The sequence below is a fragment of the Platalea leucorodia genome, assembly GCF_965183815.1.
Source record: "Platalea leucorodia genome assembly, chromosome: 5".
In the NCBI taxonomy this organism is placed as follows: Eukaryota; Metazoa; Chordata; class Aves; order Pelecaniformes; family Threskiornithidae; genus Platalea; species Platalea leucorodia.
The window spans coordinates 3,230,271-3,257,259 of NC_138827.1; the positions used below are offsets into that span (position 1 = coordinate 3,230,271).

The following is a 26,989-nucleotide window of genomic DNA, read 5'->3' on the forward strand; positions in this document are numbered from 1 at the left end:
CGTCAAACCTTTCTGAAAGTGTTATTATATTTGCCTTCAGCTTTCTCCTTTTTAGACAACACTCCCCAAATTTTAAAATCTCTCCTTTTAGGCCAGGTTTTCTACACCTCTAATCACACTCTAATCATCCTTGCTACAATCCCCGAGATCCTTTCTTGTTGCTACATACTCTTCTTGAAAGGAGGACCCAAGGTGGAGACGCTACTGCCGCTTACCAGCACTGAGCAGAGCAGAGCGCTTCTGCACACCGCGGCTCACAGAAGGACACCGCGAGCGGTGAAGCGGGAATTTGCATCACGCGTACCCAGCAAAGCCTGAGCTGCTGTAGTTATAGCCCTACGAGAAGCCGCATAGCTGCCATCACATCGCACGCCATGAGTCATTACATGTTGACATGAGTCATTACATGTTACATTGATTGCCAGCCAGCTGGACGTGAGCCAGCAGTGTGCCCAGGTGGCCAAGAGGGCCAATGGCATCCTGGCCTGTATCAGGAACGGTGTGGCCAGCAGGAGCAGGGAGGTGATGGTGCCCCTGCGCTGGGCACTGGTGAGGCCGCCCCTCGAATGCTGTGCTCAGCGCTGGGCCCCGCACCCCAAGGCGGCCATGGAGGGGCTGGAGCGTGGCCAGAGCAGGGCAGCGAGGCTGGGGCAGGGGCTGGAGCACAAGGCTGGGGAGGAGCGGCTGGGGGAGCTGGGGGGGCTCAGCCTGGAGAAGAGGAGGCTGAGGGGAGCCCTCCTCGCTCTCTGCAACGGCCTGAAAGGAGGCTGGAGCCGGGGGGGTCGGTCTCTGCTCCCCAGGAACAAGCGATGGGACGAGAGGGAACGGCCTCAAGCTGCGCCAGGGCAGGGTTGGGTTGGGTATGGGGAAAAACTTCTTCCCCCAAAGGGCTGTCAGGCCCTGGCCCAGGCTGCCCAGGGCAGGGGCTGAGTCCCCATCCCTGGGGGGATTTAAAAGCCGGGGAGACGTGGTGCTCCGAGGACATGGTTTAGTGATGGACTTGGCAGTGCTGGGTTAACGGTTGGACTCGATGATCTTAAGGGTCTTTTCCAACCTTGACGATTCTGTGATTCTATGATTCTATGTGAGCACGACCTGGCACACGTGGCCCTGTCCCCAGACCGGACTGCGTGACGTGAAATTTAAGCTGGAAACTTCCTCTCTCCCCACGTGCTCGGCAGCGCTGCAGCCCCCCTGCAACCCTGGTCCCATGGGGGGCCAGCCCTGGAGCCGGAGGGAGGCTGCGGCTCCCGGTGTCACCCAGCGTGCCGGGCACAGCAGGAGGGGTGGACCACCGCAAGTGGTGACAACGGCAGCCGGAGTCCAATGGGGCTGAATCCCAGGGCAGAATCTGTAGTATGGAGTCGTGCGAAACGAGCCCTCTCCTTAATCCAGCTTCTAGCATCCATCATCGCACCGTTTTCTAGAAATGATTTAGAACTCCCTCACACTGTGCAGTTTTATTGGTGAAAGTGGAAGGTGAAGCAAATTTAATTTACTTTCATCATTTTTGTCGTTTTAACAGCGCCTCTTGCTGCCTTTTTGAGTTAATTGAATTTTACATGTGTCAACCAGTATGACCAACAGAGGACAGCACATCCATTTCTTTTAATGATCAAAAGATCCTGAACTTGAAGCTGCCATTCACTTTTTCACTCAGGACGCGAGAGTGACGGGCAGAGTAGAGCAGCATGCCATGAGTAAGCCAGCCAGCTTAAAAGGGCCTTTTTGCAATTAACGAGAGCTGTTTTGAATTCCAAGAGATTACTTACAATAAATCCACTTTTAACCAGGCATTATCGCTAACGAAAGGCTCTGGGTGCACCTCTCGGCAAGCTGGGTCTGTATTTTGAAGCAATTGTTTGTGGAGCCCTGCGATAGCAGTTCAGGCATACTTAGGAGTCCGAGCACACTTAGGATTGTCAGGCGAACTCTGCTAATTCCCCTTCAAAACTGCAGACAGACAAGGTGTCTATAACTCAGTTTTGATTAAATGTGAGTGCTTATAAAACACTGAAGTCAAGCCAGACTCCTGTGTTTTTATTGCATTTGATTTGGGGGCAGAGAAGACTCTGCAAGTCCTAATGAAATTCAAAGAACAAACCCAAGGATTTCAGGTGGCTGAGGGGAATTTCATTACGGAAATTCAATTAACCTGCAAGAGTTGCACACTCTTATCTTTCCCCAAAAGCCGGCTACTGTGGTTTTTATAGCAACCTTTGCTGTTCCTGGATAAATAACGCTTTATTACAAATGCATTGACATCTTTATATAATTAATAGCATATAATAACATCTTCATCCGTTACTGCTTTGCACACATTCATTTCTGCTTCCCAGGAAATGTATCAAATAGTGCTTTTTTTAAAAAAGATACGACTAAAGAAGGCTCGGGTGCTAAGCACAAAGCAAATATTCAGATTTAGGAGACACGTGAGGAATAACAGTGGGTCACGACAGTGTGCGGGTCTGCTGCAAGTCCCGATTCACATTTGGCGGTCAGGGCCTGATCCTGTGAATTGCTGAGCAGAATTCATTAACAGCCACTTAAGATACCATTAAGGCAATGGGGACTGCCAGTGCTCAGCAGTTCTCAGTCCTGGAGCCCTTAAATAAAAGCCAACCTACAAATTCCCGTTCATGCGAGTAGCGCTATTGCACCCATCTACAGTAATAACATGAATTATTCACGTCAGCCTGGCGTGAAAGACGCAACCCGCGACGCCTGTTTAAAATAACACACAAACCTCCATTAGTGTGCCTGAGGTACGCGGGAGGGTGCTGACGGGGCCCATTTTTCGCTCCTATGCGTGTTCCTTGTATTCGCTGGGTGCACAGGTCTGATCCGAGGACATAGGGAAAAGTAAATACAGGAGATAGACATCTAGAAACATCAGTAGAAAATGAGGAAAGGGGGTTACTGATTAGCTTTCTTCCCATATGAAACTCCTAGATCCTATCGGAGAAATGCGAGTTAAGTCTTTTCCCATTCTTCTTTTTTTTTAACCATTATCTGATCAGAGAAGCATGAAAAGCACTTTATTGCTCCCTTGATTTTTTTTTTCCCCCCCTCCGGGCCAGGAGCCCTCTGCAGGAAGCGAAGCTGAATTTCACAAATCTTCCCTTTCTGACGTCTCCTGAATTTCTAGGAATGCCCCTTCCCTGTTACTATATTTGGAGGTAGTTTCTAGGAAAGAAAAAAAAAAAAAAAAAAAAAAAAGAAGAAAAACAATAATGATCATTTTGGGTCGGGCTCGGGCTCGGCGCCGCGGCTCTGCCGGCGGGGCTGGGGGCTGCGGGGCTGGGGGCTGCGGGGCTGGGGGTTGCAGTGCTGGGGGGCTGCGGGGCTGGGGGTTGCGGGGCTGGGGGGCTGCGGGGCTGGGGGCTGCGGGTTGCGGGGCTGGGGGGCTGCGGGGCTGGGGGGCTGGGGGGCTGCGGGTTGCGGGGCTGGGGGGTTGCGGGGCTGGGGGGCTGCGGTGCTGGGGGGCTGCGGTGCTGGGGGTTGCGGGGCTGCGGGCCGGGCACCCCCGCGCCTTTGTGGCCCTGCGGCAGGGACGAGCGCGCAGAGCCGGTGGGAAGGCGAGCGGTGGCTTTGTGGCAACAACGAGTGAATCTCCTCTACTTATTTGCTGGTGGCTGCTCTCCCCCCCCCCCCCCCCCCCACTTTTTTTTTTTTCCTTAAAGGAAGAGGATCTTAAGAAAAAAAAACCCTTCTGGATTTCCCCCCCCCCTCCCCTTGATGTGGCCTCTTGTTTAGCTTGTGGCGTGACCGTGATGAAGAAATGTTTCTGGGCGCCTGGCAGGGTGATCTTTTTATGTAATGAGTCAGGGTTTTGCCAACGGAAGGAGCCGGCTCGCAGCGCGGACCGCGGGGCTGCCTCCTCCCCAGGCGGGGAACCTGCCGCCCCCGCGGCCCCCTCTCCGCGGGATCCCCGCTGCCTGCGGGCGGTGGCTCCCCGCCGCTTGCGGGGGCGGCGGCAAGCGGTAAGTTGCGCTCTCCCTCCGCGCCCCCCCCGCCATCGCGCTGCCCGCCGCCGGGGCGAAGCGTGGCCCCGCGCACGTCCCCGCCGCCTCCGAGGCCCGCAGGTGGGGCCGCCGCCCCGCTCCGCTCCCCTCCGCCCCGCCGCGGGGATGAGGCGGCTCCGCGCCCGGCGCGGGAAGGCGGGGAGCGGGGCGGCCGCCGAGCGGGGCCGCGCAGCTCCCGGCCCGGCGCCCACCTGCCGCCAGGCCGCGGAGGGGGGAGCCCGCCGAGGGGGAGGCCGGGGCCCGCCGCGCCCCGCCGCCGAGGGGAGGCGGGGGAAGGGGGGCGGCTCGCAGCCCCGCCGGGCGCCCCGGGGAGCTACAGGTGGGCGCCGCTCCCCGCCTCCGAGCAGCGGTCCCGTCCCGCCGCCTCCCCGTGGCTGCGGGGGTCGGCTTTCGCCGGGCACGAGTAACTACGGGTAAGCGTGCCGGGAGGCGTCCGTCCTTACCGTCTGATAAGCTGCTGGGAAATGACAACAAGAAAAACCTCCCGAATCTTCACAGCCAGAAATAAGTCAGTGAATTCCTCTTTCTGCAGGCCGTGCGTTTCGTTTTAGCGTTGCTACTGAGCCAGGATTCCCATCGACAACTCTGCGTTTTGCTTTCGGGATGTATTTGCTGGTTATGCAGCAGTTCGGCTAGGACGGCGTTCTTTGGCGCTGTATTTTGGTTATCGAAAGCAGAATAAATGTAATAGCGGCTCTCCAAGCACGGTAATTAGTTTCTTTTAAAGTAAGTGACAGCATGTACCTACTTCAGTCATCCGAATGTAAACTATAACGCTTTTAACTTGGATTTTATTTAGAACATCTGTTGGAATTATAAGCTGAGGATTTAGAAAATATGTTCCTTTTGTCTACAGACCTCTACGTTTCCTCTCATCTTTGAAAGAAGTTCTTAAGAAACGTAATGCTAAGGGTAGTAAGATTTAGACACGCAGCCGAATACTTGAAACTACCCCTAGTAGTGGGAAAAGACCTAACTGTTTCAAGTAAAGTGAAAATATTTTCTAGTTTATTGTACAAATAACACATCTGGAATAACGACAGACATCTCTCTATCGTGTGTCAACTTTAGTTTGAAATACAGTGGAACAGATAAGTAAGTTGTTACTCACTTTGAGAAGAAATCTGAATAGATATTTTGAGTGCTGGGGCTAGTAAATAAGTGTTATTCTGGGTGAGTTCCGTGTCATTTTGTAGACACTTATAGAAGGTGCTGCTTACCTACTTAATAAATAAATCATAAAACGTGAATAAAACCAAATAGCAATTCCTGCTGACCAGAAAGGGAAGGAGTGTGTATCGTGACTTGGCTACAATATTCTCTTTTATCAGTCTGAAAATTACCTGCTACATAGGCAACGATTCTCTCAGTTGATTGGGCATAGCTTACAAAGATACTTTACTTACAAATTGAATCTCGGAAGGTTGTGGTTCCAGAGTCGGGGTTTTGGGGGCGAGATGAGCTTATGTTTTATCCAACTGGCCCACAAAGTCCCGCTTTTGGTGGTCACTTTGTTCTGCAAAAGAAACCAGTACATTATGGCTCTTACAGTGGACATTAGACTTAGTAGTAAACTACTGTTGCACTTGGCAAAAGGCTACTATACACTTTAAATAAATAATAATACTCTAATGTTGTCTTCAGCGATAGAAAGTGGATAGAAAATACTGTCACTCTCAAACGTAAAAAGAAGTTTTCTAACTGCTGGTGGCGTTTTTCTCTTAAAAAGCCAGCGACAGCCGAAGAAAAAGTTATGTTTCCAAGAGTGGTCATTCGATATAGGTGAATTGGGAGAAAAGGAAGTAAGTCCCTAGAAAAGAGAGGCGGCTTAAACCTTGAAAACATCATAAACCACCAGTAACATTTGTCTTGTCAGTCCCCTCCTTGTTTTTTTTCCTCACAAAGTGTTCAGTTTTCATGTATCATCTCCTCAGCTAGCTGGTTTTTCGTGTGTATGTGTGTGTGTGTCTACATGTGTACGGTCTGTATCTATGAATCATTTTAAAGATTACTAATTTTTGTGCTGATAAAAGTCGTAGAATATATTTTTATGAGTAAGGCACTGTAACTCGAGCTTGGTAAAGCTGTTTGAGTTCGTTACTATTTACATTTTGGTATCGATATCCTAAAGAATCTAAGCATAGTTTTTACTTAAAAATTATGCAGTTGTAGTTTCCTCATGGGATTCTAGTAAGTGTTGAAAGTTTGTTGGTAGATAAGCTGACCTTTCTTGTGGTTCTGAAGCTACTGTACGTATATTTAAGACTGAATGAAACATGTTACACTCACACGATGTAATTTATACGGTGGCTCATGTAGACGGCATACGCACACAAAATCCATACAGCAGCATCCTCTCAGTTGGTGTAAATGCGTCTGTCATAGCTTGGACATTTTATACCAGCTAATCACCTGCTTAAGTTACACATAAACATCTAGACATTCACATTGTGGTCACATTGCCATTGCAGTCAGATTAATTTTAAGTCCTGCCCTACTCGGACTGAACCAGTTTGAATGTTTCAAAAAGGCCTGGAAATGCAGCTGAAGTTACACAGCGATGCACTGTTAGAGCGAAGTTGTTGGTATGTGATATATCGCATGACTATATGCGGGATCTGTATATTCATCCAAATGGATATCAGGCTGAATTATCAAGATTTTTCTGTGGAATTCTGGTATTTTACGTTTTATAGCAATATAATGGCTACACACGTGAAATAGGACATATCCAAACCTCAGTGCCACAAATTCCTCACTTGATTAAGGCTGAAATCTGATGTGGAGGAGCTTAGGTCAGAATCGTGCTGCTAATATGCCTTTTAGCTACTATTTTGCATGAAATAATGCTGTTCAAAAGCAGGATTTGTGAGAAGGTTACATTTTCATGAACCAATTAAGCTACAAATTTAACTGTAGAAATTTTTTATTTTTGAATTCTAGTACTTAGCTTGTGAATACATTCTAGACCTGTCCAATATTCCAAGTTGTCAGATTTGGATTAGTTTAACAGCTCCTATGGGCTCTTCACCAGTATCCTGAGAACATAAGAGCAGAGAATCAGAGATTAGAAAGTGGATCAATGTGAGGATCTTGCTCTAAGGGGAAAAAAAAAAAAGCCAACTTATATATCCAAACAGCAGCAAAGATCCACTCTGCTCTGCTGAAATACAGCAGTTGCTTCTCACCAAGTATTACTGTAAAGCTCTTAAATTAAAACATGTAATTTTGTGTAGCTGCTTTCATAAGATGTGCTTTACGTAGCACAATTTGTTAACCAGCTATTTTTAGATATTTTTTTCAAATAGGTTCTATCTGATGCTCTGTTGAAGGTACATAAAATTCATATGCATTCCTTCTAGCCCCAATAACCTAGCAATAGAATTAATAAACTATTTAAATGATTAATGAGCAGCGTTAAAGAACACAGTTACACTTCTGTAGGCCTTCCTCATACAGAATTTTTATTCACATTTTTTCCTGTTAGTAAGCTTACGGAAAGAGCTCCTGTTTGTCGCTAGTGTGCAGAAAACAGACAATTTTCTGCTACTATGGATATCATGCATATATATTACACTTTAAATGTATGTTCATTTTATATGTGTTACCCAAATTAATGATGATTAGACAAAACAGTGACAGATTCCCTGAACATCTATGTTACAAAAATTCGATCTCTTCCCTCGCACCGGTTTTCCCCCAAGGTTTGCGTGCAGCATGGGCTGGTGGCCTCAGCGCTGGGGCTCCTGAAGTGCATTGCTGATCCAGAGCATTAATAATTGAATACCTGGGATCAGTCTATCTTGCTATTTGAAATGAAAAAAAGAAATTTACAGAAGATAAAAAGTAGATGGTATGTTTGGAATCAAAATGAATTTTCCTGGAGATAAAAACTGCCATGAATTATTGAAAAAATAATATTTAGAAAGATCCGCTCCAATTATTTATTGCATTTATAATTTATAAAATGGAAAGCCCTACTAGCTATGTTTCTATTTAAAATAAATTTAAACCTACATTTTTAGAATGACTTTTCTGCATTTTTAAGCGAACCTTTAAAACACCAGCTTACAAACACTGAATCAGCAGAGGATTATCAGAGGGCCTAATCTGTTTACTTTTGAAATTTTATTGAAAGCAGTGAAAAGCTGAGGATCTCCACCGGAATCCAGTGGCATGGTTTGGGGATTGGTCTGTGGCCTGCATTTTCTGAAGCGGGGCCTCAACCTTTGACATCTCCTGACCTCCTGTTGCAACAGAAAAGTTTTGTGACTCCCCTCTGATCTAGCCATAGAAAAAAAGAGAGGGAGGTGGTGCCCCTGAGTTTGGAAACTCCTGACCTGCAACAACTAAAAATTTTGCCTTAGTAAAGGCTACAAAATCAGTCGTCCCTTCCTATGAAGTTTTTTTGCAGGGCCAGAACACAGACACCCAAGGTATGATTTTTAAATTGTGTCTTGTTCTTCGCTCTCTGTTATAATATTACGCATCAGCACCGCTTGCCTGCCTAAAACCTGGACCTCGTGCCCCAAAGAAAATCTACGCGAACGTACGCCAGTATGTTCAGAACATGTTTTTCAAAGGTATCACTCAAAAATCCTTTTTTATTTGCCTTAAAAATCGTATTTAGTAGGTTATGAAGCAAAAAAAAAATGGTAAGTTTTTTTGGATGCCTTTAAAATATTGGGGGAAAAACATTGCTGTCACCTGGAAGCTGCACCTCTAGTGGAAGAAGTGTAGGAAAGTGGTTGTGTTACACGGCCTGCCAAATGCACTTCAGAGCATGCAGCCTGAGACTGAAGCTTCGGGTGAAATTAATGAATTTAAGGCATCATTTCCCTCGTTCGCAGCGCGCATCAGTTAATAAATATGCAAATCTCTTGTTGCAATGTCATACGCTCTTCTCAGTCAAACAGTGCAGCTGCGTAGGGAATTTGGTAAAGGTACAAACATGGAAAAAAGAAACAAAGAATCGACTTTTGTTGTCTGTTGTCAGAATGCCCCAAATAGTTTCTTTTTACAAGGTTTCCGTGCAAGGGCAATGTTTATGTAGGTGACATGTGAATGGATAGGCGTTATTCAGCTTGTGGATTTTTTTCAGGGCATTTCTACAACATGTAGAGAATAAATAAAGATAATAGGAATAGAAATAAAAGCACATCCATTACTGAGGTAACTTGCTTTGTGAGCTGGCCAAATATGACTACACGTTAGTGGTTGGTTTCAGAAGGTCACCGGTGATTTCTGACTCCCTGTCGGATATAAGGCTTTTCAATCATCAACATTTTATTTTTCACATTGGAATCATAATTCTCTACAGACAGGCTCCAGAGTTTTAAAATATATTTTTTTCCTTCTCCTGTTTGGAGCCTACCTGCTCCTAGCTGAGCTCAAAAGAAATCTTACAAATGATGCATCAGTCCTATTTGATTTCCTAATATACTGAATGCTTACATCGTTGATACACATTAATAACGTCAAACAAAACTATTTTGATCTTTTTGGTTAACGCTGCTGTAATATTTTAATTTAGCTGTTAATGGGGGAGGCTACAATTCACCAGTGTAATGTAATATTGATGCATTTTTGCTATTTTAAGTATCTCAGCTTCAGTCAGACAGTCCAAGTCCTTTTGCTGGAATCACGGCCTTTCTATATGAACTGATAGAAAATAGTAGCTAGACACCGGTTTTTTAAAGTAATAGCTTTTCTTTTGTTTTGTAGGTCAGGATAAGAATTAAAAGACAAAATGCGTTCTGTCATCTACAACAAGGCACATATAAATGGTTTTAGGAACGGGTGGGAAAAATCATTTCAGGATGTTTCAGGATTGGCCCACAAGGGTCACCAAAAATAACCGAATGCAGTAATTTTACTGAAGGGGTATTTCTATTTGTTACACATTGCTATTGTTAAAAATGTCTATTAAAGCCAGCATAATCTAGATCTTTGCTTTGATGCTGCTGCTGTGTGTATAGAAGCTTTCTTTTGTAATGAAAGGCCTATTTCCAATGGCGCAAACTGCACGCGCCTCTGTCGGCAGGTGCCTGGATGCTGGTGTAAGTCAGCGGTACCTCCGCTGAAATCACAACATCAACAAAAAATACAAGTGAGATCACAGGAAAATTTCTGGAACCTGAGGAAAGAACTGGGTTCATTTTTTATATTATAGCACGAACAAAGAAAGAGCAAATGTATTACACAGAACACCATATTAAATAACATCTGAGGAATTGAGCATTGCTTTTTTCAACAATGTTGTTATATTTTATACGTTGTGCTAGAAGAATCCATTGAAGAATATGCCTGTTAGGTGCTACTTAGCGTGGGTTATTTTAACAGAGTAACTTTTCATTAGACATGTCAATTGAATAGGCATAACTAAAAGTTCAAATGTGCTACCTGCTTCACTGAGGAGATGTATAAATACGGAGTATTCAGTCTTTACTAAACTGGGATTCCTCTTTGCATTTTTACTCTGAGTGGTCTTCTGTATGTATGGAAAACTGCCCACGTGGCTGGTTGGGAAATATTTTGAAATTCTTTAAAATGAAAGATACCATGTGATTTTATTATGTATGGTTTTCTTCTATAAACTAATGTTCGCGCTGTCACTGAAGTAAATCCTTAAAAATGAGAGATGCAGGGCAACTGTTAATGATGATTATTCTGTTTTGGTTTTTTTGCTTTTTGGGAGCTGAAAGAACAAAAATTGTCCTGGATTGTCTGTGCTTTACGCATAATGTTTTTAGCTTCCCAATACCAGTAGTCTTTCTAAGATAGCTGCTTCAGAATTCACTTTGGTGAATGGACAGAACCGTTTTATACATCCAAAGTAAATGAGTTAGAGGCTATTTGAAAACCTACAATTTTCTTATGCAGTGGGCTAGCAGGAAATTATGAAATCCTGAAGTATTGTTGGAAAATTGTTCTAACTGAAAAAATTTTTCTTTATAGTTTCATTCTTGATGTTCCACAGCATTCACCACTTCCTGCATGGCTCTTTACCGCAGGGAAAATGAGGGACTTTTGGGGGCAGATGTGTTTCCATTACACTATCATAATGCCCCTAAAAATCCTTATTGCTCTTGCAGTATTCTTCTGTGTTGCTGGGCCGGGTGTGAACTACTTGAAGACCTAGCTTATAAGTACAGCTTTTCTCTAAAAACACTTTAAAAAAAAACCACTGAGCTTTATTTTGTTTATCTTATCTTATTTTTAGTTGTGTTTACTGTTGCTTAAAATATAAATGGCAAGATATGCAACCACCTGTTGGTAAACAAATGTCATAAGTCATAAATCCAAGGGACGTGCTGATAACCGCATGGTATTATGAAGAGGAATATATTCTGGCTTAAGAGCGAGAGCTTCACTCTTTTGGTATGATTAACTTGCTTTTAACATAAGAATTTAGTGTGTATGTCTCTGAAAACATGGCACTCATTTTGCAAGCTAATTTGAATGAAGGACCTCGCTTAGAATATTAACAGCTTTTAAAGACGTACATCAGGCCATTTATCAAATGGATAGATCTGCCCAGTAGTTTTATTTCAATTCAGTGCACAAAAATATCCAAATCAAATTTTCATGCAGTCCCAAAACAAACTTACGATTAAACCTAGAAAAGCCGTCGTGGGGTTTCAGCTATTCTATGCTTATTCGACTCGAAAGGCCTTTGTGAGGGCATACCTCTTGCTGGGGCTTTTGAGGAAGGAGGGATGGCACAGTCCGTTGGGAATGCAGCCGCGCTCCGTGGCTCCTCTCCCTACCCCTCCGAGCGGGTGCGGGAGCGCTCCGGGCCGGAGCGCCCACCCAGTCTCTCAGGCAGAGTTTATTCCCGCTAGCTTTCCCTGGAGTCTGCAGATGTGCACAGTTCTTGAAGGAAAAGGCAGAACATATAAATGTAAACATGGTTTGGTTTTGTCTGGGTGTTGCAGCGCGATGTATCATCGGTTTGACATGTGCAGTGCTGGTAACATTTATTTCAGTAGTCGTGTGTAGGACAGTACTATAACTGGCTTGTGTTAAATGTGCTCTTGACTTCTCTGACTAGCTTAAAAGAAATAATAGATATATGGCGTCACATCGTCCCTCTGACAGTGTCTAATATCTTTAAATAGCCGTCAAAATATTTGGTGACACAGGAAAGAAACTAGCTGGATAGATTCTCCCCGCCCCTTTTGTATTAAAGTTTAATCCCCAAGGAAATGCTCTTCTTCATTCTGCTAAAGGAGTGTTTCTCATTTTTCAGGCAGGAAAATCTTACAGGTTAAGTCATGTCCTACAGGTCACAAAGCAAGCTTGCTGTTAGGGCTGGAACCCAGATCTTTTGATGCCCAGATAAATACCACTGTAACAAGAAAATTACTTTCTAGACGGACAGAATGAGCCGTGTTGCACAATATTATATTCACAGGTCAAAACACGCTGGCGTATGCATTTCAACATACAACATTTCAACATGCAACAGCATTTCAAATGTATGTATAGACAGAAAGCAGTAGAAAAACTAGTCATTATATTAATTCTAAATTTCCGTATCACAACTTCAGTGGTTCTGGTTGGATTACCGATCGCAAGATGATTCCTAGCACCTCCTGACATAAATGAAAGGTGGTGTGACACAGACTGGCTCGAGGCTTAGGCAGCCTTTAAAATTATAAAAGTTACTTACGGCGTATTAGATTAATTGAATTATTAATGTTATTAGTAAAGTTTTTTGCCATCTGTGTGCATGTTTAGCAAACTTTTTATTTCCAGGTAACGCTCCTAGCTAAAGACTCTGCATCTTTAAAAAAAAAATAAATGCGTGAGACCACGCATATCCTATGGAGTTCTGTAATATTAAGGATCAGTGAAGGGAGTGCTCCCAGGGCTATAAATTGTATCACCTTTATATAGAAGACACTGCTAATATGAACAGAATGGAATTTTAATTACTTTTTAAAAGTCTTTTGAGGGCTATGCTAGTCACAGTACTATGTAAATGATACTGTGATAGATTTGAGCATAACACTGATCTGATTTTGTATTTGTCCTATGTTGCAATCTTATCTTACATGTAATCTTTCCAGGATATGAGAATTTATTTCTTTTTCCTAACGTAAGCAATCTTTCATAAAATGTCTTGCGTGTATAACTTGTAGATCTCAAGAGCTGATTCTTACATACATACATACCTACCTACTTATATGCATACAGGCCATAGCAAAAGTCAGATTCCCTCTGAACATGTGCTCTGTAAATATGTAAAAATATATTTCTCATATGACACTGCTATCAAGAAAAATATTTGCTTAGATCTAGCAATCCTGAGATTAAATTCAAGCAAGGGAATCAAAATCAGTAGCACTATATTCCAGTCCCTTTTATATCTAATAGGAATCACCTGACATAAAATTGTCATTTTTTACACATTTTTATCGCTGAATAATAAGCATTAGAAAATGAGAGCCAAGCACATGGTTTGAGATGTGTACTTAAACCTTCAAATTCAAATACTTGCTTCAAATTGTTTATTTTAAGTATTTAAATTATTTTGCTTTGAAATAGTAGGTCACAAAAGCCTCTGGATCTGATACAGCCCCAGAGGAAGGACTGCAAAAGCCATCTGTAAAACTGTCCACTGAGGCTAACAACACTTTGTCTGTGAACAGGCTGTGAGTAGGTTTCAATATTTAACATTTTGTAAAAGCTAATTCTGCTGTCCGGTTGTTTTTTAAATATGAGCAAAGCAAAGATTTCTATTAGCCTCTTCCTAGGGATTTCGATTTCTTTTAATTATAGCACCAAGAGTTATTAACATGAACCAACAAATTCATGATGTTGTTCTAAAAGTTAGAACAGTAGCAACTAGGTAATATTTTTCAAATAGAATTTCCACAGTGGAAAAGATATTAAATGTTTGTTATGTGCCAAGAAATGAGTAATACGAGAATACTTTCGTTCTTTTACAAAATGGAAGAGCATTAACAGCATTTTAGTTTTTTTGTTATATATGAAGGTTTTGTGATTACCAACAGTCTCATAATAGATAAACAAAAATAGCGGGAGAGACATGCAGCTATTAAATAGGCTGAATAAGATAAACCAATCTCGTTTATGTATTGAATAAGCCCATTATTATCTCAAGTTTTGAACTTTACCTCAACTGGATGTTCACTGACTCTTTAGAACGTTATTCAGAGCACAGAACTTGGCTCGTCCATTCTAATAATGAGCGGAGGAAGCGGTACTGTACCTGTGTCACAGGGAAGCCGTGCCGAAACGCTCGGAGAAGCCATCTCGTTTCGCACTCTGGTAGAGAAAGAGGTGGGAAAGGGAAGAGCTATGGCAAACAGGGTGGCAAGTCAACCGCAAGAGAGAAATCGCCACCCAGATGCTGTAAATAAGTCTAGAGAACAAAGACCTAAATAGTTTTCTGGAGAGGACCAGAATGTGGCCAGAAGTAAGGGTAAAGGCCCAGGATTCAGGATGGGCCTGCAATGTGTTTTTTCCTTAAATGGTTAGTTATGGGAGCAGAAATGCATTCAAAAATAAACTCCATTAATAAATGGTCACTACTACCTTTCTCAGTTATACTAAACTGTTTCAGACTTTGTTAATTGGTTGCCATTGACGGCTGATTAAATATGTGTCAATGGTTTTGTTTTCATTTTCCTTAAATTTTGGATGTGTATAAACACTTTTATTGCCAAATTTAAGCCACCGGTGCCAAGATTCTGACTGAAGTCGATCTTTATGGTTGTATTATAAACAAGTGCAAATGTAAGTTATGAAGCACAGCGCTGACATAATGATAGCTGGAAGAAGATTTGCCAGTGCCTATACAGTGTAGAAATACAAGGAATCATTGTACGTTAATAAAGATCATTGAAAGAAATCACATATTTCATAATCATGCTTTCATCAAGATAATATGACCTATTTTGCACTTAAGCAATTAAAATAGAAGCCGAAATATTTGGAGATGATTAACTTAGCCAGTAGTTAGACTTGACAGGTGATATTACCTGATAAATAATCTACTGAGCGACTGGAATTCTTAACCAAAATGATTTTTTGTTGACTTCTGGGTTGCTTTATTTTTAAGAAAAAGCCACTTCAAAAATTTCTTTACCTTTCCAATGACAAATTGTATTTTGTAGATTCCTTTAAAAGAGAAATCTGCAGCCTCGCTATGACTGCTGTCTGAGGCTTTCGGAGATCTCAGTGGCGAGAACAGCATAAATATCTAACTAGATTGCAGCAGGTTAATTTAGTATCAGAGGAAGCACTAAGATATTCATATATAAAGCCAGGGAATCAGTGCTAGTCACTTTTGGAGTTCTGAATTAATCCATAACAAAATTATCCCATGACCGGAGTTGGCAGTAAGGAGAACTGAGTGTGTCCAGAAGATCTTCAGATTGCAGTTTGGATCAAACATAGACTCTGTGGTGTAATCTGGACTCGTATTCGAATAATCTAGATTCAGTATCTTGGTAATTTATATAAAATCATCTCATCTTATAAATTTATTCTAATTTGTACCAGAATTTCACAATAATGTTATTTTAAAACCCTGGGTATATCTAAAACCAAAAAGGAAAATAACCCCCTTCTTAGAAGGTGTCTGAGACGAAAATCGTGGAGTTTTGGTTCCAGTCTGAGCATCATGAGATGAATGTTGCAAATTCAAGAGGTTCTGGATTCAGGGTCTGGGCCCTGGTTTGCCCCGTAGCCGGTGGCGGGAGGGTGAAAAATGCCTTCGTTAGAAGCCAAGCAAGGTAAGGGACTGCAGGCGCTTCGCCTGTCGGAGGGAGCAGCGCAGCTACCAGCTGATTGCAGAAGGCGATTTCATCTGGAATAGTAGGCCAGGGCAAGTCGGCTCTGGCCTTAAACGTGGTATCTTTCTGTACCAGCTCTATTCCTGTCTCCTCCTTTGCAGATTATCCAGTTAATAAACACAAAGTTCCAAGAAGTCAAAAAAAACCAAACCCCAAACCAGAGGTAACTCCTTTTCAAGATGCTCCCGCCAGAAAGTGAAGACTGAGCCACAGCTGCAGTTCCCTGATAACGTTCCTCTTGCTAACGTCCCCGTGTGGTGTGTGGGAGCGGAAAAATTACACCAATTAGTCAATTCAAGCCTCTTGATTTTCTTGTAAAGCAGGACGCTCCTTGCACCGTGTCCTGCAACAGAGACGGGCAGCTCGCGTTGGCGGGCTGCGCCGTAAAAGCGTGCCTGTGCAGGGGGCCGTGCAACGCGTTGGCGCGGGAGAGGGAAGGCGACTGCAGCGCAAAGCTGGAGCTGGGGGGAAAGCGGCTTCTGGCAGGACCCCGGGAGCATGGCGGGAGGCTGGAAGACGCCCGTCCGCTGCCGGCAGGGCAATACCGCGGCTCTGTCCTTTGTGCTGCACGCACTGGAGGGGACGGGCCGGCAAGCGGATCGCACTTGACCTTTATTATTGCTATTTTACGTGTCTGGGTTTGTTGACTTTTTTCTCAGACGTCAGCCGCAAGGTAGCAAGAAATGGTGAACTGCTGCGTTACGAGTTTCATCTCGCCTGACTCCCTAAGAAAATTTCCTTTATCGTCGTTAATAACGGGACTGAAAAACAGCCTACAACCCTGATCCTGCATAATGGACAGACTGTTTAGCTACACAGTTTTAACTGATCTCACTGGGGATTGATATGAGGAGAGCAGTGTACTTGAACGCCAAATTCTGCAGAGTATTTGTTAATACCTGTAATAGCAAGTTTATCTTATTGCATAAAAAAGTTAACATTTCTAATGAAGCGTAATATTGGATGGTGTTAACTTTCTATATATTCCAAGGACATATTCTCACCTTTTATTTATATCACAGGGAACAGAAAAGTGTATTTTCCCATTCTACCTACGGAACACTTAAAACCACTCCAGTATTTTATGCTAACGCACCAGGATCCGGCAGCGTCACAGCAGTAACATGGAGTTTTAAACATATTGGGGAGAACGGGGGCTTTGTTTCTGTTCTGTGGTTCTACATCTCCCAGTCCTGATCTATGTGCTAAAAGATTGGAAAGAACAAATAATAATTTTAAGGTGCTGTACCTTATTTTGGAACGTTTTTTGTACTTCAGGCTGTAGATAATTATTACCAATCTTTAGCATTAGGAACATCGAAAATGTTGTGCTGAGAAAAGGCATGGGAATGAAAAATAAAACAGAGCAAACAAAAGTCTCTTCAGGCTGCAGGCCACTTGCCAGCTTCTTCTTACAGGAACTTTTAGTTCTGCTGCTTGCTTCTGAGTGTAGCAAAAAGATAAACATTTTCTTGTTGCAAGTTAACAAACACTGCCATGCGTGACGAGTTGATAAGCCGTATCAAGAGTTGCATCAGGAGTTTATTAGTTCATTTGAACAAGGTAGAAATGTGCTGGAAAGTTTTGATGTGCAGCTGAAAAATGAAAAATAATTGGTCGATGCCCAAACTGCTCTGCTGAGGAAAGGGTTTCTATTCTTAGTAACGGGAGCTTTCGCTGCTATAGGCAACTTTTCTCTCTGTTTGTGGTAAATTCCTCAATGTGTCTGCCTCCTTTGTACACCTTACACCACTGCGTTGTGGTTCTGTATTTTCAGCTGGTACAAATATAGGAGTCTAAATTCTACACTGATAAACCTAAGCAACCACGCTACAGTTATGGCACAATAGGCAGAATTTGGCTTAGTGACTTCATTAGATCAAAAATAAGCATTTTCTGCTCTGTATCTTTTCACATTAACTGTGGACGTTGGGATCTTGTTTCCCTGTTTTTGCCTTTTGTATTTATTGAAGACTGAATACTGTGTATTTAGGTACGGTACAAAATAGGTGCTATGATGGGTTCTGCTGTACACCTCTATTTAGCAGCCCCTCAACTCTTGCCTGATTATTTTTCTGATGTAGGCTGTGCGCCTTAGAATAAAGCGATAGTCTTTGACTCTTGATATTGTCACCAAGTCTGTATTTGAACTAAGGTTTGCCAAAGTAAATATTAAAAATCCTGCCATATATATCCCAAAGGTGACTTTTAGTTACCTTTTTGTAACGGTACGCAGCATAACAGAAAGAAGGCGAAACAAAGAGATAATGCGCCCTGATGTAATGTCAGGGGTTACTGGCAAAAATTGCAGGTGGGTATATTAATCACAGATGATAAAAACATAAGGAAAAAGCTCTTCTTCCTAGCTTGCAGGAAGAGACTTTTATCCTACGCTCGAATGACTTTTTTGTATCATTTATGTTACGGAACAACTGTTTTAGAAAAGTTTTAATTTTTTTTCTTACAAAAGTATCCATACTATTTTTATAGCCCCTTTCCCCACTAAGACAGGCTTTTAAGCACCATTGACATTTGTGGTATGCCGATTGTTATGGCTCTAGAGAAATAACAATAATACACTGTGGAGAAAATTGTGACACATTTTGCCTGGAAAGTGTTGTTACACTCTGTCAAAGAAATATGAAGAACTCATTTTAATATCCTGTCTCACAATATGGGGTAAAAGGGACAAGAAAATCAGGACGGGTAGATGAAATGTATACTTTAGCAAGATGTGATCAGTAACCAGAGGGCTAATATTTTCAGTTATTGGCAAGACTTCAATGATTCCCAGATGCCTGAAGTAGGGCAAGGATGAGGACTAGGCATTTCTTCTGGATTTGATGGTTGCTTGGCACTGTGGAATGTGGATACCTTTGCCCATTTGTATGAGAACTGTGTCCTTTGCCTCGGTTTCCCCCTGGGAGCTCACCACTGAATACCCAGCCAGTCTTTCAGGACTTCCTCCCTCCCTTACGTAGCGCACGCTCGCAGGAGATGCGTTTGCAGGATGTTTATTGAAAGGCAGAAAAAAGTTTTCCAGCAAGTGAATGCTCACGAGAGAGCGTGTCACACACACATGGATATTTGGTGAAAGTAAACACGCTCCTGTCTGTCTTGAAGGAGAAAGAGCAAAAGCTTTTTTTCCGCTGTATTCTCAGGCACTGAATAACATGCTGCTGCAAGACAGAAATTGTTTGTGTGCAGGTGCTTGGCTTCCTTGAAAACATAAACAGTTTTCTTGGTAGCGTATTTATTCACCATATTAATATTAGTCAACTAGGGGTTATTATTTTTTAAATTGAGCTACTCTCAGGCTAGTAGCACAGAAGTATTGCTATTGGCATGCTAGATATTTTCAATTAATTAAGTAAATAAGTTCAGTAATTTCATAAATTAATAATTTTCACTTATTTATTAAGTTCGTTTATTTAATTGCTTATCCTGGTTTCTTCTGATTCTCAAATCTAGAAGATTAAAATGTAAGCAACAGAGCGGGCACTGACAGGTGCGTGTAAATTCAGGTATGGGATATTGCCTTCATAAAACAGCACACTGAAATTAGATGTCTCTTGATAGAGGGGACAACTATTAAGCAGCTGGGGCTAAGAGTAGCTCTAAAAGACGGAGAGTGCGAGCAGCCGGGTAGGATGGCCTATAAAGTGCAAATTTCAATTTAAGTCTTCTGTGAGGTCAATGGCTTCTTGCAGCAATGAGATTCCTCCAAAGGGTTTAATATTCCATGGCAGCAGGCCTCTGTGCTGGGATCATCAGCAGATAACCCGTGTTAGGGAACTACTGTACCTTGACTGTGGGATGAAGAAAGCAGGATACTAATGGGTCATCGTTCCGCAGGCTTTTTAGCTCTGGATCAAGGGGACTCACGTAGGCCTGCAACATAAATAATAACCTGTGAGAATGCAGAAGCAAAGGACAACTGTGCCAGCATAGCCGACTGGCTGCCTACGGGAGCCCCGCACTGCTTAAAGAAGAAATTGTCTTTCAACTTTGCACCAACAACTTTGCTGCAGGTATTTTATAAGATAAAGAGATCACATATGGCAAGCACAGACGCGCCGGACACAGAGGGCATTTATCTTCTGAGGTCTAAGAATATTTTTCCTTAGTTTTTACAAGAACCCAAATGGTCATAAGGAGCTAATAAATCTAAGTTAAAATGGAAGAGAATATTGCTTGATAACATTTGTCTTATATTGGGTCTGACTGAATTAATGTTTAGGGTAGAATAAAGTTCATATATCATAAAAGACCACTGATGTAGCACCTTAGAGTCATTATCCTGCCTAAAGGGGATTTCAATTTTATTTTTTGTCATCAGGTTATATTAGGTTAGGTCTCCCGAAACAAGTATCATCTTTCAAGAAGGAAGACTGATTTAGACACAAAATTTGACCTGAATGATCTTAAATGTCCTGTTCAATTTTAGGGTAATGAAATGAGACCGTAACGGGGAACTTGGTACTTGTTCTGTTACCCTGATTTATTAAGTCTAGAGGAAAACCAGGAATCGCACGGTAGCTGGTATACGTCAGCATTGAGTCACGTAGTATTATGCCGGTTCAGATCAACTGAAGGTTTGGCTCAGGTTGTCTTGGAACCTCGAAAACACCTTAGCCCAATTTAGAGGCAAATCTCTCTTCCAAAGAAATGTATCAACAAGCCAATTCCGAAATATCTGATACAGATAAATTTAAATCTGCTAGGACCTTTTCCAGAACTGGTAATGGGAATGGACGCGCAGAATTATATCTGCACGTAGCTTTACGTTGAAATATAAGGTGGCGGGAATGCAGCTAGAAAATATTTTATTGTTTTTAACTAAGAGATATTTGGATTTAGCCAAATATGTAATGTTTGAATGCAGGATTTATTTAAAACTAAGTTGACTTTTTCTAAAAATTATATAGTTAGTGAATGTTTGTTAAAATCTTTTCCTTACCTAAGAATTTATATACCCTTTTCCCCATGCTGGAATGGTTTGTAGTTATTGTTGTTTGTTTTAAAACAAAGTTCAGTCTTTTAAAATATTTGAGGCATATTAGGGGCAGGTTCATTGGTCTTATCAAATCTAAATTGTACAGTTACATCCAAGTCTTTTTCCACAAGAATGTAAATTCACTACTAACACAGAATGAATAGCAAAATATTCAGAAATAGGACTTTTTTTTTAAAAAAAAGCTAAAGGAGTCTTGTGTTTGCCTCCCTTTAATATTTGATATCATTCTGAAAGCTTATATAAGTAATGATTTTAATGCATTCAACACAACATGGTGTTGTCGCGTTTTCATTTTGTTGTCGGATCTGGTATTTTTATACTACCTACCAGTTCCAGTAGTAATAATGAGCTTGGGGTTTCCACTGGTGAAGGTGACCACAGAAACTTGGGGAGGGGGAGAGGAATGACAAATTTTAAAATTATTAAATTAAATACATGAATGAAGACAAATCAGAACTATTTTATCAGTAAATGTATAAATACATGTAAAAATTTGCTTTCACAAGTTATTTTATTTCGATATGCAGTCAAATGCATAGTTCTTCTTCTATCGTCAGCTCTTCCTTTTGTTTTTTGGTTCTTTCACACTAGCAGAAAAGACGTGCAACAATAGCAAAACACCAGTAGGGATTTGCATAATGCCACGTTATATCGCATCTCAATGTACAACAGAATTTGTAAAATTTCATAGTGCAGGGCATTGTATTGAATATTGCAAGATGTGTTTCGTGTCCAAGAGATTCCTAATTACCCATGTACGTGCATGCACAAATTACCATAAAAATTATTTTCTCTACAATGGACGAACATTTCAAATTCTGATTTCAAATTCTTGCCACTTCTCACACACCTGCCATCCCAGTACTTTACAAAACTTTTTGAAACCTTAATTTTTGAATAACAAAGCTCTGGCAACTTGTCAGAAAGAAAGCGTATGTGTATAGAAGCAAACAATGGTGTACATTCATAAATCATCGCAAATTCGTGGAGAATGAAAGTGCGTGGAGAATAACAACAATTAAGAACTGCATTTCTTCATTTCTAAGTTCTCTGAGAGTATCCAGTGTTCTTCAGGCATGAAAAATATTCATGTTGTTCTAACAGTTCATTTAATTTGCGACGTGTGTGTGTATCTCCCAAAGCAATCAGCCATATTTGTATTTTGTCAATACAATGGTAACTTGAAATGTATTAGAAACTGCGACATTGGAGGCCTGACTGCACGATTAAGTTAATAAAAGCTTTGCTTCAGAATTGAGAATAGCTCAAAATTAAGATCTGAATGTGTGTGACATATCAGTGTAGATACTGCTTTTGAGAAATCATCTCTCTCTCCTACTCACACGTTACTGCAGAAGTTATCTACAAAGGCACGGCATGGACCCTTCATTTAAAACAGCAGGGCAGCAGTATTTCTCTGGGAGGACCCATCTTGGGAACATGCCCCGCTTCTGAAGCACCTAATTTCGTAACGTTTTGTAGGGAATTCTGTTTATTTGGATTTCTGTGGCCAGGTGCTAGAGGTGGAGAAACTGTTGTGAAGTAGTGGCTCAGAGGTACTGCACCAGGAATTCACCTTAATGAGCTCTAGTGTTTATCTCTACTTAAACAGATAATGCACCTACTCTGCTCTTTACATAATGTATACAAGTGTTCATAGCAATTACATCGAGTTCCCTTCTGAATTAAAAAGATATATATAGTATGAATTAAGAATCCTCCCAAATTTTCATGAAATTGAGAGACACACATTTAGCAGGGCAATAAACCTTTCTTGGAAAGGTGCTATTTAGTTGTGCTTGTAACCTTATTCACTTTATACAAACCCAAATATAACCTGATCCTCTAGATTTAAACCTGAACTTTTCCACATTGGGATTGTTTTAATAGTAAGAGATCTGTGTTAGTTAGTCAGGCCTTGATAGCCACATAGTATATCCTGGCATTAGAATTCAGTATTTATTACTGTAGTAATAAAGCTCCAAGACACAAGAATGTGGTAGCAAAGAAAGGGATCTTCCCAAATCAATGCCAAAAAAGTACTATCAGAATCATTCTCTAAGGATGTGCTGCTTCAGTATGCAGTTTTTAATCATTAAAAAGTGCAGTCTTTTGTAACTCGAAGATAAAGACTTTAATGAGAATTTTTGTGAATGTATTACTTTCCTGTTAAAATACTTGGAACGCTTTGTTAATCCTAGTAAAGCAGCAAATGGAATGTAGAGATGAATGGAATTGAAATAATATAGTCCTCCCCTATGGAAAAAAAAGCACTATAGAGCTGAATGATAAGTTCTCTACCGAAAAGTGTAAGCTAAGTAGGGTATTAGAAAGAATTCCTACGCAGCATGACTAATGTAGTCCTTATTGAAGTAACAAATTTTACAAATTTAACAAATCCTTATTAAACAATTTTTTTATAATATGGGAAGTACCTTATCTGTACTCCTATAGCTGCAATAGCTATTTCTACTTGGCTTTCAGATTTACAGCCATATTGATTGTTCTTAGCCAAGGTCGAAATTAAAAAGTGATGAAAATAATGAACAAACGTTTCAGAATACAGGTAATGTATTGTACCTGGTTCTGCCTCGCTGCAATAAATAATCATGTAAGGAGCAAGACCTAACTATTATCGATGTGTGTGTATATATATATATATATATATATATATATATATAACTACACACACACGGTTTGCTTCAGTAGATGCAAAGGAAATACCCCTTTCTATAAAATCCACCTTTTCGTGACTGTAGTCATGACTTAACAGCATAACCCCCCTAAAGATGGCAGTCTGGTTTTGTAGAATAAATCCAGATTCAGGGTAGAGTCTTTCAAAACTCAGCAAATTCTTCGTTGAGTCCTACCTACCTTAGATGCTTACCACAGGAGAGGAGGACTAACTCTTGGCAGCAGCCATTTCTCTTCCCTGATAACAGGGTACTCCGCAGGGGTCTTGTTCATCGCGGTGCCTAACTTTTAGACACCCAAAGTAAGGAGGGATTAAGTCTCCTTAAAGTCGCTCCGTTCCTTAGAGGATCAAGAAATGATCAGCACATTATTTTTCTTACTTTCAAGATGAGAAGAAATACCGAAAAAGACTATTCTAATACTGGCTCATTGTGGCTGCCTGTTCTATTCATGACACCACTTTATAAACCACCCAAATCTATTTATGCAACCTACAGATACTCTAAATTACAAAACAAAATTAAGCATGACTATAGAAAAAAAATCATGCATTTATAATGCGTAAATCATTTCGGCTTATAAACACATTCTCAATTGTACCAGGCAAGGCTAATATCACATAAAAAATAAAGCAACTAGATGCTTGACTTGCAAAGAACTAACATGAGCAAAGATCAAGTCTAAATGACAAAACGGTTTTACTTAGTAATTGTCTACTTAAAGAAAATTACTGGCAGGGCTGTTTTTATGTCACTATAGTCATATTGATAAAACTTTCTAGAGTAAAAGAGTGTGCGTTAAGCATTATGTTGTAAATCCCTTGTAGTATAAGGCTGTAATGAAACTATTGAATTTCCTTATTTAGAGAAGCCCTACTGAAAAGCAAAGAATGCAGCAATAGGTATGTCTATCGCCTGACGTCTCTACTAGGCATAGACCCGTTTTGAAATCCGAAACGGAGCTGCAGAACCGTAAGTTTAGCCTAGCCTCAAACGACGACGTTTGTAAGAGACCATTTTGTTTGTAATGGAACACAGCAAAATGTTCTTTTGACAGAACATTTTGTTCCGAGTCCCCGTTTCTGTATTTTACCCTAAAAATCACTTGTGTAAATTGATTGTCACATAGATTGGTGTGAAATACTCAAAAAGGAATCTCGATCTATGGAAAAGAGTCTTGATTTCAATAGGTTTTTAAATCAACTAGAAACCCAGACCAAATTCCCTTTAATATATCTAAGTATGCCTGAGCTGATTTATGGTTTCATTTCAACACAGCAAAAAGTTAGTACTGATGACAGGCAAGAGCGTGAAACTGGAGTGATTTTGGCCAAGATTCATGTGGAATCTGCAATATTAGTAACTCTAAAGTGTGAGAAACTAGTAGGGCAATGAAGGAGATATCCATGCTAACCTTGTCGTGCCACGTTATTTACCAAAATGAAAAGGTTTTGCTACATTCATAAAACGAAAATCCCAAATCGTACAACTGTGCTGAAGAAGCAAGGTTCCCTCTCTTATTAAACGCCCAGTGATTAAACATTGGAGACTGTAAATGCTGTTTGATAAAAACGGCTCGCGCCTGTCCCCGAGGAGGCTCGCTCTGGAACATAGTTAGACTCTGATAGCTGGATTAACACATTGGATAAATGAGGATGATGACCTTCTAGATATTACTACCGGCAATTTCTTTGTACTCGTTCTTCTGCAATACGCCTGTTGGTTTAGGAGAAGAGGACACAACAAGTTAACCAGAAGTCATATGTTTAATTCAGCATCTTAAATAGGTTCCTTTGCTGCAGCAGGAGTTGCCACTCTAATCCGGTGTTTTGCATGAGGGCAAAGTGTAGCATAGCTGTATATCCTGATTTTATATATATATATATATCTAATATATATATCATATATATATAATAATATATATAATATAATAATATATATAATATAATAATAATATTATATATAATAATATATAATATATAATATATAATATATATGATCTATATATATTTTTATATATTTATATATATTTAAATAGATATTTATATATATTTATATACATATGATCTATATATATTATATATTAGATATATATATGATATATCTATATCTATATCTATATCTATATCTATATCTATATCTATATATCTATATATCTATCTATATATGATATATATATCTATATATCTCTATATATATAATGTTCTATATATATATAGATCATATATATATTATATATTATTATATATATTATATATTATTTATATTATATTATATTATATTATATTATATTATATTATATTATATTATATTATATTATATTATATTATATTATATTATATTATATTATATTATATTATATTATATTATATTATATTATATTATATGTATATGATATATATATATATATAGATCATTGTCTGGGGCGGGGGCTGGAACATTATGCAAAAATGAGCCTGGTAATGCACTATTATGAACTTTCTTCATTATAAAATAGCACATTGCCTGATAACTAGGAACTTATTTTTACATTATTCCAGTAGCAGGACCAAATAAAGAGATATCGTGACATGTTAACCCAGAGACACGTTTCAGGTAGTTGCTTCGAGCTGCAGCGCATTCTGAAATGGCCAGCATAATCCAGAGATCATCTAGGACAACTCTCCTTTCTCCTTAAAACGTACATTCAGGAGTATTACTTGTAGGCATTATTCCACACTGTGCACAACAAACACTTGATTCCGTGTTTCAATTATACAAATATATATTTTCATTGAATATTTACACTCTTCATACATGGCCATTAAAAATATAACTCTTACCCCCAACCCAAGCATGGATTTTTCTCTGTAGCATAAGGTTTATCCTTAAAGCGACTACTTGACTATAGTGAATAATGTAAAAAAGCCCATTTTCACTCCAGCCACCTTAAACAGTGACATAAATGAATCACTAATGGCTAGTGACAGAAAACTACTTGGTTACAGTCTGCTGCTCTTCGGCATTCAAAAGGTCTTTTAATACTTGAATTGAAGTTATCTGGCAAAACCTTCACTGGCTTGATTAAATTGTGATAACCGCTTATTCACCAAAACAACTACTTACGCATAGGCAGTTCTATCAGAATTCCTCTTTACCAGCATGGATGAATTACAATATGAAATCTTTGAAGGATTTACTGGAGAAACCTTTCCTTTTTGTGCGTCCAAGGTGTATGTGGAATGTAGCGTGCTTAGCGCTGGAGCAGCGTCTTTTCTATCCCCACCATCATCACCACCAACAGACAAAATACAGTCATTTAGCTACCACCTCCATTTACAGAGGCTTTTGCCTGAAGAAAATGCCAAATGAGATTTTTACTCCATTTAGCATTAGACTTTTAACCTGCTTAGCCGCTTTGTATGTGTTAATCTGAGCAAACTGTCG

At 40.5% G+C, this 26,989-nt stretch overlaps 1 long non-coding RNA gene across 14 annotated transcripts in view; it reads right to left on the bottom strand.

The window, feature by feature from the left end:
* The window catches only part of LOC309591289, a 37,553-nt gene extending 12,114 nt beyond the window's left edge, over positions 1-25,439 (bottom strand). For 7 of the 14 annotated variants that reach the window (XR_014228314.1, XR_014228315.1, XR_014228316.1 and 4 more), the window contains exons 1-2: positions 4,469-25,439; positions 2,747-2,883 (exon numbers count right to left, since the gene is read on the bottom strand). This is a non-coding gene — a long non-coding RNA (uncharacterized lncRNA). The remainder of the gene's footprint in view (positions 1-2,746; positions 2,884-4,468) is intronic. The other 7 variants (XR_014228307.1, XR_014228308.1, XR_014228309.1 and 4 more) reach the window with 7 other exon arrangements.
* Between the last annotated feature and the right edge of the window lie 1,550 nt (positions 25,440-26,989).